Raw genomic sequence first — 15384 nt, 5'->3', positions numbered from 1 at the left:
GAGCGGGTTGGCCGTTAATCGGAAGGTCGGCTGTTCTGTTTGAGCACTTAGGCTCAGTGTATGAATGTGTATGACGGGTGAATGCAGATGTAGTGTAAAAGTGCTTTGAGTGGTCAAAAAGACTAGAAAGGCGCTATACAAGTACGGAGCATTTAAATCTTCAATGCTGGCACAGCCCCCTGGTAATCAGATGGCCCATTGGTGATCTTGAATAGCCATAATTGGACGATATGAAAAAAGAGAAGATTTCCCAACTCTAGTTGTGGAGCTAATTTAATCTTCTTCATTTCCTGTTGGGAAAAAACCCTGCACACATTCCAAATAATGAGGAATCACTCAGACAGGCTCAGGCTTCCTGTGAACTTGATTTGGAACAAGATGAACCAGGAATCATTGTCACCAAACGTCAGCTTTTATTACATGTCTCTGATTCCAGGACCATCAGCACCGGATCTCCTCAAGGCTGCATTCTTTCCCTCCCTTCTCTTCTCCCTGTACACCAACAGCTGCACCTCCAGTCACCAGTCTGTCAAGCTCCTGAAGTTTGCGGACGACACCACCCTTATTGGGCTCATCTCAGGTGGGGATGAGTCCGCCTACAGGTGGGAGATCGACCATCTGGTGACCTGGTGCAGCCAGAACAGTCTGGAGCTCAACACTCAGAAGACAGTAGAGATGGTCACAGACTTCAGGAAGAGCACAGCCCCACCATCCCCTATCATCCTGTGTGACTCCCCCGTCACCACTGTGGACTCCTTCCGCTTCCTGGGCACCATCATCTCCCAGGACCTCAAGTGGGAGCTGAACAACTCCTCCCTCACCAAGAAGGCCCAGAAGAGGATGTACTTCCTGCAGCAGCTGAAGAAGTTCAGCCTGCCAAAGACAATGATGGTGCACTTCTACACCGCCATCACTGAGTCTATCCTCACCTCCTCCATCACCATCGGGTACGCTGCTGCCACTACAAATTCCTCGTATGTGTAAAACACTACTTGGCAATAAAGCTCCTTTTGATTCTGATTCTGATTCTGGACCCTCCATTCACATCCAAAATCAACCAGCTGAGGCCCATGGAAAATCAGAGTCACTACAACGTGCTGAGGACTCTTCAAGAGTGTAGGCTGCTCGCTGCTCCTTGGTGACCAACACAAAACCACAGGAAGAGAAGAAGAGGGGGACAGTGTTGGCAAACTGTCTGAAGTAACCAGCCTTATGAGTGAGGGGTCTTTTCTGGAAAAGGGAGGCTGCAGCGGTTTTGTTTCTCTTTCGCTTTTCGATCAGAACTGTTTGAAGGGGTGAGTCTACACGTCACACTGGCTAAGCCTGCTGTATTGAAATGGAAGTATTCCACGAAGTCAGACCCGTGTATGTTGAGAATAGATGAGTGTAAAGATGGTAATGTACTCAAAAGAGTATTCACATGCACTGGTCCGGATAAAAGAATGTTGAAGTAGTTACTGGCATACATTCTTCACACCCCACTGTGAACACGGCTGACCTGTTTGAGGTGCCAAATTCAAGAGGGGCAGTTCATAAGTATGACAATGGCCTGATAAAAGATGCCACACATCTGATAGTTCACCCAAAGAAAGATTTTTGATGATTTGTTGATTTTTATATTTCCACAGTGGGTTGCATGAAAACATTGATGACCTAATGATCTGTAGTCCATCAAAAGAAGCATGCAACTTTGACACCATTGTGATGATATTTTGTCCCTACAACAGTCACAAGGCTAGTCTTTCTAAATGTTTATTTGCTCAAACACAAGTGACATATCTGGGACATGTGATCACAGCAGAGGGCAAATCTCTCACGCAAAAGGCATCCTATCTGATTTAAAACCAACAACCATACACAAAAATGGAAAAAAAGGTGATGAGCTGATGAGCTTTCTAGGAATTACGTCAGTGGCTGTGGCCTGTGACCGGGATCTGACTACCAAACAACAACGCAGCTCCGTGGCGGTCACTCGGTGCAAGTTTGAAATCAACTAATGTGAATCACTAAAGAAGATGTGAAACGCAAGCAAACTCAAACTACACTCCTTCAGTGTTTTGGTAAGACTGCAGCTGAATCTCATGCCGCTCCGGGTGACACCGCAGCTACAGCAGAAGACACAAACATTAAAGTTACTGAAACTACAGAAAACGAGCCAGATGAGGCCAATGTTATCTTAACGTTACCTGGTGAGTGAAAGCAGCATATACGTTTTCATTACTGGAACTGTAACAGCATTGTTGGTATATTGAATTGCATCTATTATTAGTTAACTTAAATAACGTTAATGTTGTGGATCAATGAATGCAGGATACAGTGTGTGTGTGTGTGTGTACAGTGGTAGAAGTTGCAGTTCCAGGATGCTTGCTCTTGCATTTAAGCTGATACAGGTTACATAACCTTGACAATGGTTTTGGAAGATAAGTGTGCTTGAGATGATGTGGATCACTTTTTGTGTCCTGGCTGTTCATAATATTCTGTAATGTATGAGTTTTGGTGATAGAACTGCACATAGGCCTATGTTCATTTTTATTACTGCTACTGAGCTTCAAGCCCCCCTCCAGCCAGTTTTAACTGCCGTTTTTGGTGAACGTTCTTTCTCAAACAGAGAATGGGGGTGTGGTTAATAGTCGGACGTAATACATTACCATGACAACCAAAAACTGATCGGCTGGAGTGTTCACTAACGATTTGCAATACCTATGCTAGCTAACTACACCTGGCTAACTATAACTTAGTTAACTTAACGTTAGCTAACTAAACTAGAAAGACAAACCAACAATCAGACGCAGAGAAACATACTGTAAGTTCTAAGTAAATTACATGATAAATTGGTTAGTTAGCTCAGAAAGATGTTTATCGGTTTGATACTCTGACTTAACGAGGCGTGATAGTTTTTTAACGAGGCATGACAGTGCGCCTGTGCCAGCTTGGAGAATGACGTATGACTTATGGAATTACTATAGTCATACGTCACCACCCCGTTTTAACAACTAAGCAATTTTCGCAACTTTGAGCACAAAATTAAGCTATTTGTCAAAAAATATTTGTCAAAGTATGCGGGTAATCAACATTGTAAGGAAATAACTCATAAATGAAATATCATAGACATGTCAAAATACACTGGAGGGGGGCTTTCAGTCTTCCATTATTGTTAATAATAGTTGCAACTTACACTCTTAAATGTGCATTGAAAATTGCAAGCAGATAAAACCAGATTCATATAACATCAAAGGTTTCATGCAGCTCCTAACTGAAGCTGAGTTAGATGGTGAGTAACACTAAACTTTAGAAAATCAGTCTATTCTCACCACCTGCAGAGGTGTCATTTACACTGGGGATGCTGGGGATATGTCTCCATCACTTTTTGAAAGCATTTGTTAAAATGCTTGTTCTGAAAAATAGCTTACAACAAGAAATGTTAAATAACAAATGTATGTGCTATGAGAAAGTTTTTTTGGCACAATAAGAAAACATGCAACGCAAAAAAACAGAACTGCATAGTCCAAAAAACAATTACTTACGTAAAGGAAAAAAAAACATTACTGATTGTTGCATTATATTACTATATTCTGAATTGACACCTGCCACCTGAACTTTGTTCACTTTGTATAAATAAAGACATTTCCACCATAAATTGGTGCAAAACTGTCACCAGAACGCAGGAAATTAAGTGTTTAATGCTCAAAATCTTATCTCCTCCAGACCCCCAATGGTATATTTCATCAAGGAATATTTCTTTAAATAGTAAAATATCTTCTAGTCTTGTTCTCATGACCCCAATATTCTGGATTGTCACGTCTCGTATGCTAAGTGTTTTTTCACAACTCTAATCTGAGCCCTAAAATGTCCCCACCACTTTTCAACACAAAGTGACGCCCACCTGTAACCGTCATTGGCTGTTAAAGACTTTGCAGTGTTGATAACACACAGCCTAAGCAGTCCATCAGAATCTCTATTACGTACATGCATACTGTATATATTAGTGAGTGTAGTGGTGCTTACACTTCGTTCTAGGATGGGTCGCTCTGGGACGTGAGTATGAGGCTGCCAGACCAGACTACACCACTGAATGATGTCATATTGTAGACAGTGGATCCCAAGTTATTCAGAAAGAGAGGCTCTCTTCCATGAGTCATGGTAAAAAATCTCAGTGCAGTTGACATAATGGCTTGGACTGACGAAGCTGACAGAGCTTTCAATGACTTAAAGGGCTATTTACAGTCTGCACTACTCAGGAACTACTAGAACCTGACCTACCTTTCTACTCAGTTTGGTGAACAAAAGGACAGTTATATGACATATAATAAACATATTTACAGTGTGTTCATATATTTAGACAATTTACACAAGAGTGTTACAGAAAAAGGTATCCTTTTCAATTGTCTGTCTTAAAACAATAGTCAGGTTCCTACAGGGTTTGATTTCTGTAATAACTCTCCCTAATACCTGTGCTTTTTTTCTACTCTGGCAGTTTAAAAAGTGATTCTGTGAGGGAATTCATTGAAGTTACACCAAGTGACGGAAAGAAATACTGCCTTGGTATTGTTGTGATCAGTAAATGGGTTGAGGTTTTCCCTCTGCTGAGCAGGAAGACAGGTCATTGGTCAAAGCTCTACTAACTGAGAGGAGAGGGATTCCAGCCATCATCAGCCCCCCACAGAGTGCTGGTGCTATAACACTGTAACTGTAAAGGCAAAATGTTTTGATGAAACAGGACTTTCATTGGTGAAAGCACTTCCATTGGTGCTTTTCCACATGTGCATGTGACATTTCACTCACAGGTTAAAGGTGTCTTGCCATCCGGTGACTTTGGGTCCTCTGTTCACATCCAAAATCAACTTGCTGAGGCCAATTGAATATCAGAGTCACTACAACGTGCTGAGGACTGTTCAGGAGTGTAGGCTACTTGCTGCTCCTACACAAAACCACAGGAAGAGAAGAAGTGGGGGACAGTGTTGGCATACTGTCTGAAGAAACCAGCCTTATGAGCAAGGGGTTTTTTCTGGAAATGGGAGGCTACAGCGGTTTTGTTTCTTTCACCTTTCGATCTTTTCGAGTTGTTTGAAGGGGTGAGTCCACACATGCCACTGGCTAAGCCTGCTGAATTGAAATGGAAGTATTCCAAGAAGTCAGACCCGTGTATGGTGAGAATTGCTGAGTGAGAGGGTAATGTATACAAAAACAGTATTCACATGCACCGGTCCGGATAAAAGAATGTTGAAGTAGTTGCTATACATTCTTCACACCCCATTGTTAAACATTCACCTGTGGACATGACTGACCTGTTTCAGGTGCCAAATGATATAGAGGTAGGGTAGTGTAAGTTACACTAACTGATGAATAGAGACTGTATCTCTGCAGCTTCTCAACATTAAAGCGGAGCGACCATGCATACCAAATAGTTGTGCTTGCTATGCCCAATGTTTGTCCAATGGCTCTGGTCAATTTTCCTTCTTTTTTCAGCTTAACAATGGCTTGCTTTTCTCCCATAGACAGCTCTCTGGTCTTCATGTTGGTTTATCCTCTTTAACAGGAAATGCAGTCTTTATAGGTTTGAATTAAGGATGAAAACTTAGCCTAGTCATGCAGAGCTATTTAATGTTTGGACAATCAACCTAAAAGGTAACACCTGGGCAACAAGAAACATCTGTCAGTCACATGTTTCAATAGTTTTGCTGCGGACAAAATCAGCCATTTCAAAAAGTGGTGGGGAGATGTCCCCAGTGTAAATGACACCTATGTGATTACACCGTTGCAACTCTCATTTCTAGTTGAAAATCTTTTTCCCCAACGATGGTGTGCCTCTCTTGAACGACAACACTGTAAAGAAGTTGACGCTGTGGAGATTAAACTCACGGACTGGCCGTCGGACTGAGGGCTGTTTTGGCCTGCTGTTAATTATCAATTTAACTAGCGGCAGCTATAGCAAGCTTTTTTAATAGCAGGAGAATCCATACAAAATGCATGTCTCTCTCTCTCCTTGCAGCCGCCAAGGGGGGATAGAGGGGGCCACGGCCACCCTAAGAAAATGGGCAGCCACCCCAGTGGCCCCCCCGGCAAGGAGCATATGCATAAAATGCTAAATACGGTATATATTATGTAACCCCTGTGTTTGAGTTAAAAGGTGAATAGCAGCATACAAGTGTTGTCATATTAGGCTCTGTCACTTTAAGAGGGCAACCTCTGACCCTGAACTGTGAAAGACTATGACGTTTATTTTAGTATTCAATTTGTTCATGTAGATGGCAATCACCTTTCTAAAATTGTGACTGGTTAAGGGGCGGGACAAACAGACAGAGCTCATCGGAGTACACAGGTGTTGTGTATGTTTTCTGTGGGGGTAGTGTACAGCTGCAGAAGAAAGAAAAGTGTAATTGACCAAATGTACAGAAACAGTCAGTAGCCTGGCTAGTTTTTGTCACACTGCACAGTTTGTGTATTGTATTGTGTGTGAGAGCTACTAGTCTGCAGATAGCTACAGGTTAGCACCATCGCTAACAGCAAGTTAACGTCGAACGAACACTGGAGCCCCTGACAGCGCCATGTGTGACCGGCTGTTACCGTTATGCTTCAAGGGAGACCGTCCTGTGCCTGTTATCATCTTCATCTTTCTGAGAGGATTGCAAAACATGAGAACAGCGGGAGTCATCTGGACGATGCTGTGAAACTGGGCCTTTCTCCTAACGAGAGGCCTCATCTGCGGTGAGTGAAAGCATCTTTTATCATCCTGACTCTGCTGCTGGTCCCTGCATGGGCAAATTGTTGTGCTGGATCAATTGATACTAGGCTACGGATTACGGTTGTTGTCATAATGTTGTTGTCATATAGCCACTTTCATACTGGCTTATTATTCGGGATTATTAGGCCAATATGCTGGCTCGCTGCACTGTATGAAAGGTACGGAGCTGGAAATGGGATATATATTGGCGGACATTCTTTCCATTATGATTGCAGGATCTCTGTGGAAAGCTGCGATAGAAAGGGTCTGGATCCCTAAAACGCTGTCTTTGCGCGTCCTTCTTGACGTCAGCGGTGTTGAGCTCACTGCTGTTTGCTTATGGCCCTTTAGGCTCATTTGTTCTGAGCTTGGTGTGTCGGCTTTCTAAAATAATGCATTCTTAATTTAGGTTTGTGACAGTGGTACTGTAACCTGTGTAAATGAACTCACTCTCTAGCTCTCTCTCAGGTTAAGTGTTTTGTGGAGCCATGCTGTTTGTTGACATTTGTTGACAGAGAGAGTATTGCAGTTTTACTGGTATCTATGTGTTGAAATGGTTGGTGCCCCACCATTTTTACACACACAACTCTATACAGACACATATCGTATATTTCAATTTGAATTGTTAGAAAAATTAAAAGAAAAATATTTATGCTCCATGATGTCTGTAATCTTGAGTAGGCTTGTTCCCAGTAAATGTTTTGTTCCTCCCCGTCAATACACTCCTACAAATAAAAGCTGTATATGTCATTTTAAGGAAAAGGTCAACTAGCCTATTTAAAGAACAATGAATTGCTTAACACATACAGATAACACATTAAACAGGATTTTTATGGAATGTTAACTGAACTGGTTTTAGTCTATGGACATTATACAATTTTAACTGTAAAATAAGAAATTGATTTAGGAAAGTTGATTCCTTAACTCATATTTTTACGTAGTATTCAACTAGTCTATATAGTGCTTAATAGAATTCCTGAAAATCAGTTATGGCACTTGGTTTAGTGTGCCACCCCAGGATTTTCAGTGGCTCCATCTGGCCACCCTTAGGAAAATTTTCTGGGGGCGCCACTGCTCAGACCTGTAGACAGTCAGCCTCCCGCCTGCTTTTGACCACAGGCGACTAGTCACATGCACACACACATCAAAACAGCATTCAGTCAGTGCGTGAGTGTGGAGATAAAATGCACAGGAGAATGAGAGAAAGAAAAAGAAAAGCTGAGAGAGTAAAGGCAGGAGGAATGGGCCGTTAAATGCTGTAAAATTACAGATATCTTTATAAATAAGGGGCATGGTGTCACTAGGGTTGCCCTTATGTTCTTTCCAACAGCGTTTCGTTGTTACAGAACAATGACAATAACGTTCTATTCTATTCTATTCAGAGTTAATTCTATTTGTTAATTAAAGTAGTCATGCCCTGTAGGAAAGCAGAAGATTGCATGGAAATAATCTGGAAAATAAAGACTTCAGTCAAAGATCTCCAGTTACTCAGAGATACCAGAGCTTCATGAGGAAATGCAGATGCAAAACAAATAATCCAAAGTGCCCAAAATTGATATAGGCCTACAGAAATGCTTGTTGCCTTAATTGTGGATTTTTTTTCATAGACAAAATAATTATTGCTTTGCTCTTTGTTTCTAATGCAGATATTTTTTTCTACCCTGTATTACAGTATGTACTGCTGTTAAAAATAAATAAACAGTGTTTCTGATGCAGCACTTTTAGTATATACAATAAGAAGCTACTCAATTATGTGTTGACAGGAAACTTTCAAAAATTATAAAGTTTAATCACGTAGACATAGAGGGAGGGTTTTTGTCATTGATTTATATTTAATTTAGTCAACACTGTAAAGGGAAACTAGCAGGTTAATTCCTTAAATATAGCATATTGATTTGAGCCTATTCTACTTAGCCAATGTAGCAACAAAGCCGACTGTATATCGCTTCAATCATTCAACTAGTAACAGTATCTTTTCTACAGGAACTATTTATTTATTCTGTCAAAATAGGATGTTAACTCCGTCCGTACAGCTGTCACATCCATTAACAGAAAAACGTCTATCGTTGTTGATTAGGAGTGTAACTTAGGCTCTCTTCCAGTCTTCTTAAATAAACACACACACACACTTCTCATTCAAAATTTCCCTTTGAAGAGTAATATACTGTATACTATGGCATTTTACTGCTATAAGCTAAATTGAATGTGAAAAACTGACAACTGCGGGTAATTGAGCTTCGTGGGGGTCTGTAGTAGTCTATAACGAACGTTACTTGCGGAGATTAATAAATAAATTAAGCCTGGACAGAGAGACGGAGACTCATTCCTCCAACACTTTCTCTCACACACACTTCTTACACCACATGTGTGATAGTGCAACAAAGTTTAAGTTTCAAAAGCCTAAAATAAACCAACAAAGACTACTGCTCAAGGAGAGACCGCAAATCCGCCCTTCATGGAATCATATTAATTATTATTAATCATGTCGTAATGACATTCATGCGGTGCGCAGAATAGTTTGTTTGGAAAATGTGTTTATTTTAATGTGTTTATCTTATTAATATAATGTACATTTGTGATTAAAAATAATGTTTGTTGGTAAATGAATTTCTGACCCCCACTGATGGATGATTTTACTGCTTCAATAAGAGCTCAGACCCTCCTTATGGACCGTAACTAGGACCCTGCTGGACTATGTGGACTATCAAACTGTAAAATCTGTAAAAAATGAACACACATGCAATACAACATGTATACCTGTATCGATAATTTTGTAAATATCCACTTTTCCACAAAAATGAATGGAGACACAATAGCTTATTGTAATAATACTTTTACTTTATTCACTGTACACAAACAGATTACACAGTTGGCGACAATGACTGATTTGCATTCTGCAAAACATAAAAAAAAAGTCTGAATGCATGGGTCTTGGCATGTTCCATGAAAATATCTACCACTATCAATATTTGTACATCTAAATCATGCAAATTAGGATATGCCAAAAGTAGCTGTGGTGAGGAGTAGTTTCTTTATGTGGATAACATTTTAAATAACTGTGTGTTAAATATCTCACTGCTCCAAAACAGCTGATTCAAACTATCAACTCGTTATGAATCCTGAAGCTGCTTCTATCAGCTGTGTTGAAGCAGGGAGAGATTAAATCCTGCAGGACAGGGGCTAACTTTCTTCAGGAAAGGGTTGGGAAACACTGTCGTAGTACATAAACTTCAGTTCAACAAAGATGAATTCATATAGCCAGCAAAGTCTTTGCACGTTGTTAAAGTGTGAAAAAGCTAACGTTACACCGAATGGTCTAAACGATATAGATCTTTATTTTATCTTCTTTTGGACAAATAACTAACCTGAGCGTCACAGTCAACATGCCCTTGCAAAATGCTTTACAAAAAACAAACAAACAGTAGCTTCATACAGTATGAGTAGCCTATGATATCCAATGGACAAAAAGCTAATCCTATCATACTACTTCAGAAGCTAACGCTAGCCACCGTAGCGTAACGTTACCTATGTAGAACGACAAATAACGTACACTCGTGGAACATTCTGTAATTTGTGTGTTTGAGATGTACAATATTGACAGCGGTAGCTATTTTGACGGTGAACACATACCAAGAGCAGTGCATTCAGACTTTACTCAATGTTTTGGATAATGTTAACCTGTCAACTAAGTTACCGCTGTTGCGATGTGTAGAGTAGTGAAACAACTGAGAATGCATCACGTTACGTCCTGTGGGAACGTAAAAAAACAGATCGTTCTCATTAGGGCGTCTGTTGGGTCAGATGTACGACTGGGCCAGTTAAGCCCGGTCCCCACCTTCACTAACTTAATAAAAAATACTCCATTAGCTTTCTACGATAGTCAATAACTCCGCAGACAAAAAACTTCTCTGGAGACGGCCAAGAGTCGGTGCAAAAAGAGTTTATTCCAAAACAGGACACATAAACCCGGACAGCATCCCAGCAGGCTGGAGGACGAAGTCCCCTCTATGGTCTGAGGACAGCCTTATATACCCCTTTTGGGCTGGTGTGCCCCCCTTCTTTCTTTATGCTGAGTTTCTTATCTTCTGTTTTTATGCTGTTCACACATGTTGTTTTACCACTTATATATGTTGTTATATTGCAGGATAAGAAACTCATCATTTACATTGTAACTCAAATGTCACCCTTTTTCAGCAGTTATGAGTATATAATTTGACACACAGTTATATTTCTTAAAAAATTACTACAGGAATAACTGTGCCTATCATCAATGCTGGGTTTCTTACAGTAATCTTGTGGTTATAGTAGTTTTCTACTACTTTTCTTGTCACCATCTATGCATCCTTTCTCTGCCTTTGAAACTCACCCACTCTGCCAAGTTGAGTCAGCAGCAGCAAGCGCCTACGGGCACGTTCACTTGAAGTTCACACAGGCTCTAGCATCAGTGGTTACAAGTAGAGAATCAACCGTTTTAAGCAGTAATTAAGAATGTAGTCTTAATTGGTAATTAAACATGTAGTCTTAATATCAGTAGAATGACACTTTGGGAGTTCATCATGTTATAACAACAGTGGATATTAGTAGACCAAAGCATGCACTTGTCACAGCAGATTTTGAACTCCTGCAGCCTCCCATGCTGTCATAAATCTACAGTAGATAACAGTTGAACAAGGTATTCATGATTACAGCACAGCACTTCTAAGTAGAAAATAAGACACATTTCAGTAATGTTCAAAGATTAAGAAGTAAGTAAGGATAATTATAAGCTAATAATGATTAATAAACTAACTACTAATGATTAATGATTAATGCTAATTAAGGATCATACAATTATTAAAAATAATGCAATAAGAAAGATTACTTACTACAGACAGACAGCCCAGGATGGACCCAGCGGATACTTGCATTGATGTGAGTTTTAACTTGTTTTTGGACTTGATGGAGTTGAGGAAGATGTGGGAGAGTGCCTGTAGTGTCAGCTATCGGGATGCTATTGTTTCTTTGGCACAGGAAAAGGCACTATCGGACCCCCGGCTAATAGACTCACTGCCAAGCCAGGCCGCAAGCTTTTTCCTCACCTCAGCCCCTCAGCTACCTAGCCTCCACATGCCTGATACCCGGCCTGCTAGCACCCAGCCTGCTAGCCTCCTGGTTGGTAGCGTTTTTCTGGCTGCCCCTGTTCCGGCTACTGCGTCGGCAGCTACCCTCCTGTCTGCCTGCAAGCCTGTTCCCCGGCCCGCTAGCGCTGCTAGCCGCCTGCCCGATCCTTGGCCAACTCCTGCTCCCAGATTCCACTCGGTGGTCCCACCGACACCTGTTGCTGGTCCCTCGTCGGAGGTCCGACTGACACCAGCTCCGAGGTCTCCGTCGATGGAAAGACCATCCCCTGCCCCACATTCGGTGGCCAGGCCGATTCCTGCTCCTCGTGCCCTGTCGGTGATTCAACCAACACCAGCTCCGTTGGTGGCCTGGCCGATTCTGGTTCCTCGTGCTTCGTCAGTGGTCCGACCGGCACCAGCTCCGTTGGTGGTCCGATCAACACCAGCTCTGTTGGTGGCCCAGCCGATCCCTGTTCCTCGTGTCTTGTCGCTGGTCCGACCGGCACCAGCTCCGTCGGTGGTCCGACCGAATCCAGCTACTCTTGTCCGTTCAATGGTCCTCAGCCCTGCCGTCCAGTCGGTGGTCAGACCGACTCCAGCTCCTTGTGTCCAGTCCGTAGACCTCAGCCCAGCTGCTCAGTCCGTGAACCTCAGCCCAGCTGCTCCTCCAGAGCATGCAAGCCTTGGGTGCCGACCTCCTGCTCGGCCCCCAGTGTGTTTGCTACCTCACTGTCGGCCGTCCTGCTGACCTCCTGAACTCTGTCGCCCCCCTGATCTGCCCGGCCTGCTGGGTCGTCCTCCGGGACGGCCTCCTGAACTCTGCCGCCCCCCCGTGCTGCCTGGCCTGCTGGGTTGACCTCCGGGTCGGCCTCCTGAACTGTTTTGCCCCGCCTGAATTTGGCCTGGGACTTTTGTTTTTCTGGTCCTCCTCCTGTCCTCCCTCCACCCACCCTGCTTGGACTTCTGTTTTGGGTGTGGGGTTTTGTTTTTTTTGGAACGCCAGGTGTCGTTCCTTAAGAGGGGGGTACTGTCATGGTACTGGTGTGGTGGGTGTGTGTTTTGAGTATTTCCTGTTTTAGTTTGTAGATGCCTACCTCCAGTGGCGTTGTCTTGTTTTACTTCGTGTGTGTGTGTGCATGTGTGCATGTGTGCGTGTGTGCGCGTGTGTGTGTGATTAGTTTCTCCCTCACCTGCATTTAAGTGGTTTGGTTCCTTCACTCAGGGCTGGTTCATTGTAGTAGTCAGATCCATGTCTCTCGTGTGTTCCCACTTTTTAGGGTAGCTGTTTCATGTTTTTGTATGTTATCTTTTAAGGACTCTATTCGTTTTTTCTACTCTGATACTCCGTGTAGCCTCACAGATACACGTAACAGAACACTGCACTTAATGAAATGATGGCAATACAATTAATGACGACAATTTAGGCTATAATGTTCTAAATAATTTGTGACCTATCACGTCCAATACCAACGCTCAGAAAAGGTGACAAAACGTAGTTATTTGCGTCTGTGGCCCCCGAAGCCCCTACCCTTACCATAACCATCAGGAATGTTAGTACCTAAACCTAAGTCACTGACTTATGCATGATGACCTGCTAGCCTAGGTAGGGTTAGCCTCCCTTGTGTTGCTGCAATGTAGCAAACGAGGGCGTTTCATACAGATGCTGAAGGGTACCTTTAGCGTAAAATCCTTACGCTTTGTCACGCTGTCTGAAAGCATCAGTTATGACGCATTGAGATGAGAATGCGTTGAAAAAACTGACCGGCCTGACAGAGGAGGTGGCCTGACAGTGGAGGTCTGCAGTTGGACCCCTCTCAATTTTCGAGCAACAAAAATGTGGCTAGTGAAATACTGCGTGGCTAGTAACTTTGGCAAACCAGTAGCCACATTGGCTAGTGAACAAAAAGGTTAATGTCAAGCCCTGGTCATAACACCAGTTACAATCAAGTCAAATGTTCTTTTTGTTATACTTTTGTTTTAAGTGTTTTGCACCTTTTCTGTATTCATTGTTATAAAAGGTAACATTTTGCTAGCTTGGCTAGGCCCTCCTGTAAATAGAGTAATGTGGAATGTGATTTTTTAAATTTAAATTAAACTGAGTGAGAGCTATTTATGGAATTTGAAATATATTTATTGCTCATAATATTTCCCTGTTGTGCAGAATATAATTAGAGATATGTTTATCAATTGATAAATTTAAAAAAGTGTCATAAAGAATGTGGTAAAGGAGGCATGTGGTTGTTTTTCTTGGGAGGCCATTGTGTTTGAATATCTGTACTTTGTTAGTTTTTCTTGTTGTATTGTGAATTTTGTTATGTTGTATATGTTGCATTTTAATATGTTGTGTTTATGTATGACTGCTACCGTGGCCAGGTCTCTCTTGTAAAAGAGATTTTGGATCTTAACGGTAGTTCCTGGTAAACATAAAGGTGGACAGTTCACAAAGCTAATAAAATACTGAGACGGTCTGGGTTCAGAGATTGCATTACAGCCACTGCGTTCCACCTCTTTCCTCTCACACCTGGTGAGTCCTCAAAATTAATCATTATCCTAAAACTCCTGTGAAGGGTCCCAACCCCAGTGTTTGGAACCACTGCATGGTATGTTATTTTTTATTGCAGCCCTACCCTCAATGCTTACCTGTACAAGCACTGAGCAGCAGTCAGCACCCCTTTATTGTTAATGATGGATCCTCCACAGAAGTGGAACTCAGAGGTTTGCAGACTGGCCTGCCAGGGCCAGCTGTCCTCCAGCAATCTTACATTTATGTCCCTAAAACAAAAAAAATTAAATAACTTTGACTTACCATCTAGTTGTGAGTGAGACTCTGAAAATAGAAAATTAACTATCAAATAAACTTAACTAAAATGAACTAACTACTTTGTATTTATATTTATGATATGCCTCATGCTATTTTGACGTGATATTTACATTGCTGGAAATTTGTGATCATCTGTAACATTTATTTCTAAACCCATTTATTACATTGATAATTGACAAACCTTTAACCCTGTCCTCTCACAGCTAACAGACTGCGACGTTTTGAATATTCCCCTAGAAATCATTGTGACCACAATAAGCTTCAATTGCAAAAATGTGTCAGTTGAGTTCCTCCTTTGTTACATCTTACAACCACTAGAGGTCATACATCATCCAGAAATAGTTAATGCACTTCAATGCATACAACAGGAAGTTTCACATTGGCAGTCACTGCTGTTGCTCTGCTGCTTACAGAGACTGTTCAATGGCTGAAATAAAGAAAACATGGTCTGACACAAATGTATGTGTATGTGTACTGTTTGATGTAGCCTGTTCACAAACAAAAGAAAAAGCAGCAAGTTTAACAGAATTATATTATTCTAAACAAAGAGGCTTTAGGTAGAAAGGTAAACACTAGGCTGCATATTGTTGAGCACGTCAAACACACACCTGAATGCTAGCACTGCTAACAGCCGGCTGCCAGAAACCCCAATCGGTGTAGTCTACTTGTATTTGTACTGCGGCGCAGTTACATCTGGTTAGTCTGTCTAATGCTGGACCCAGTTCAGCACATGGATCCAAGAG

The sequence above is a fragment of the Micropterus salmoides genome, unplaced genomic scaffold (assembly GCF_014851395.1).
Source record: "Micropterus salmoides isolate LMB-PRFRI ecotype aquatic unplaced genomic scaffold, ASM1485139v1 Ms_hic_scaffold_10, whole genome shotgun sequence".
NCBI lineage: Eukaryota > Metazoa > Chordata > Actinopteri > Centrarchiformes > Centrarchidae > Micropterus > Micropterus salmoides.
Note: the sequence above shows the minus strand (reverse complement) of the source record.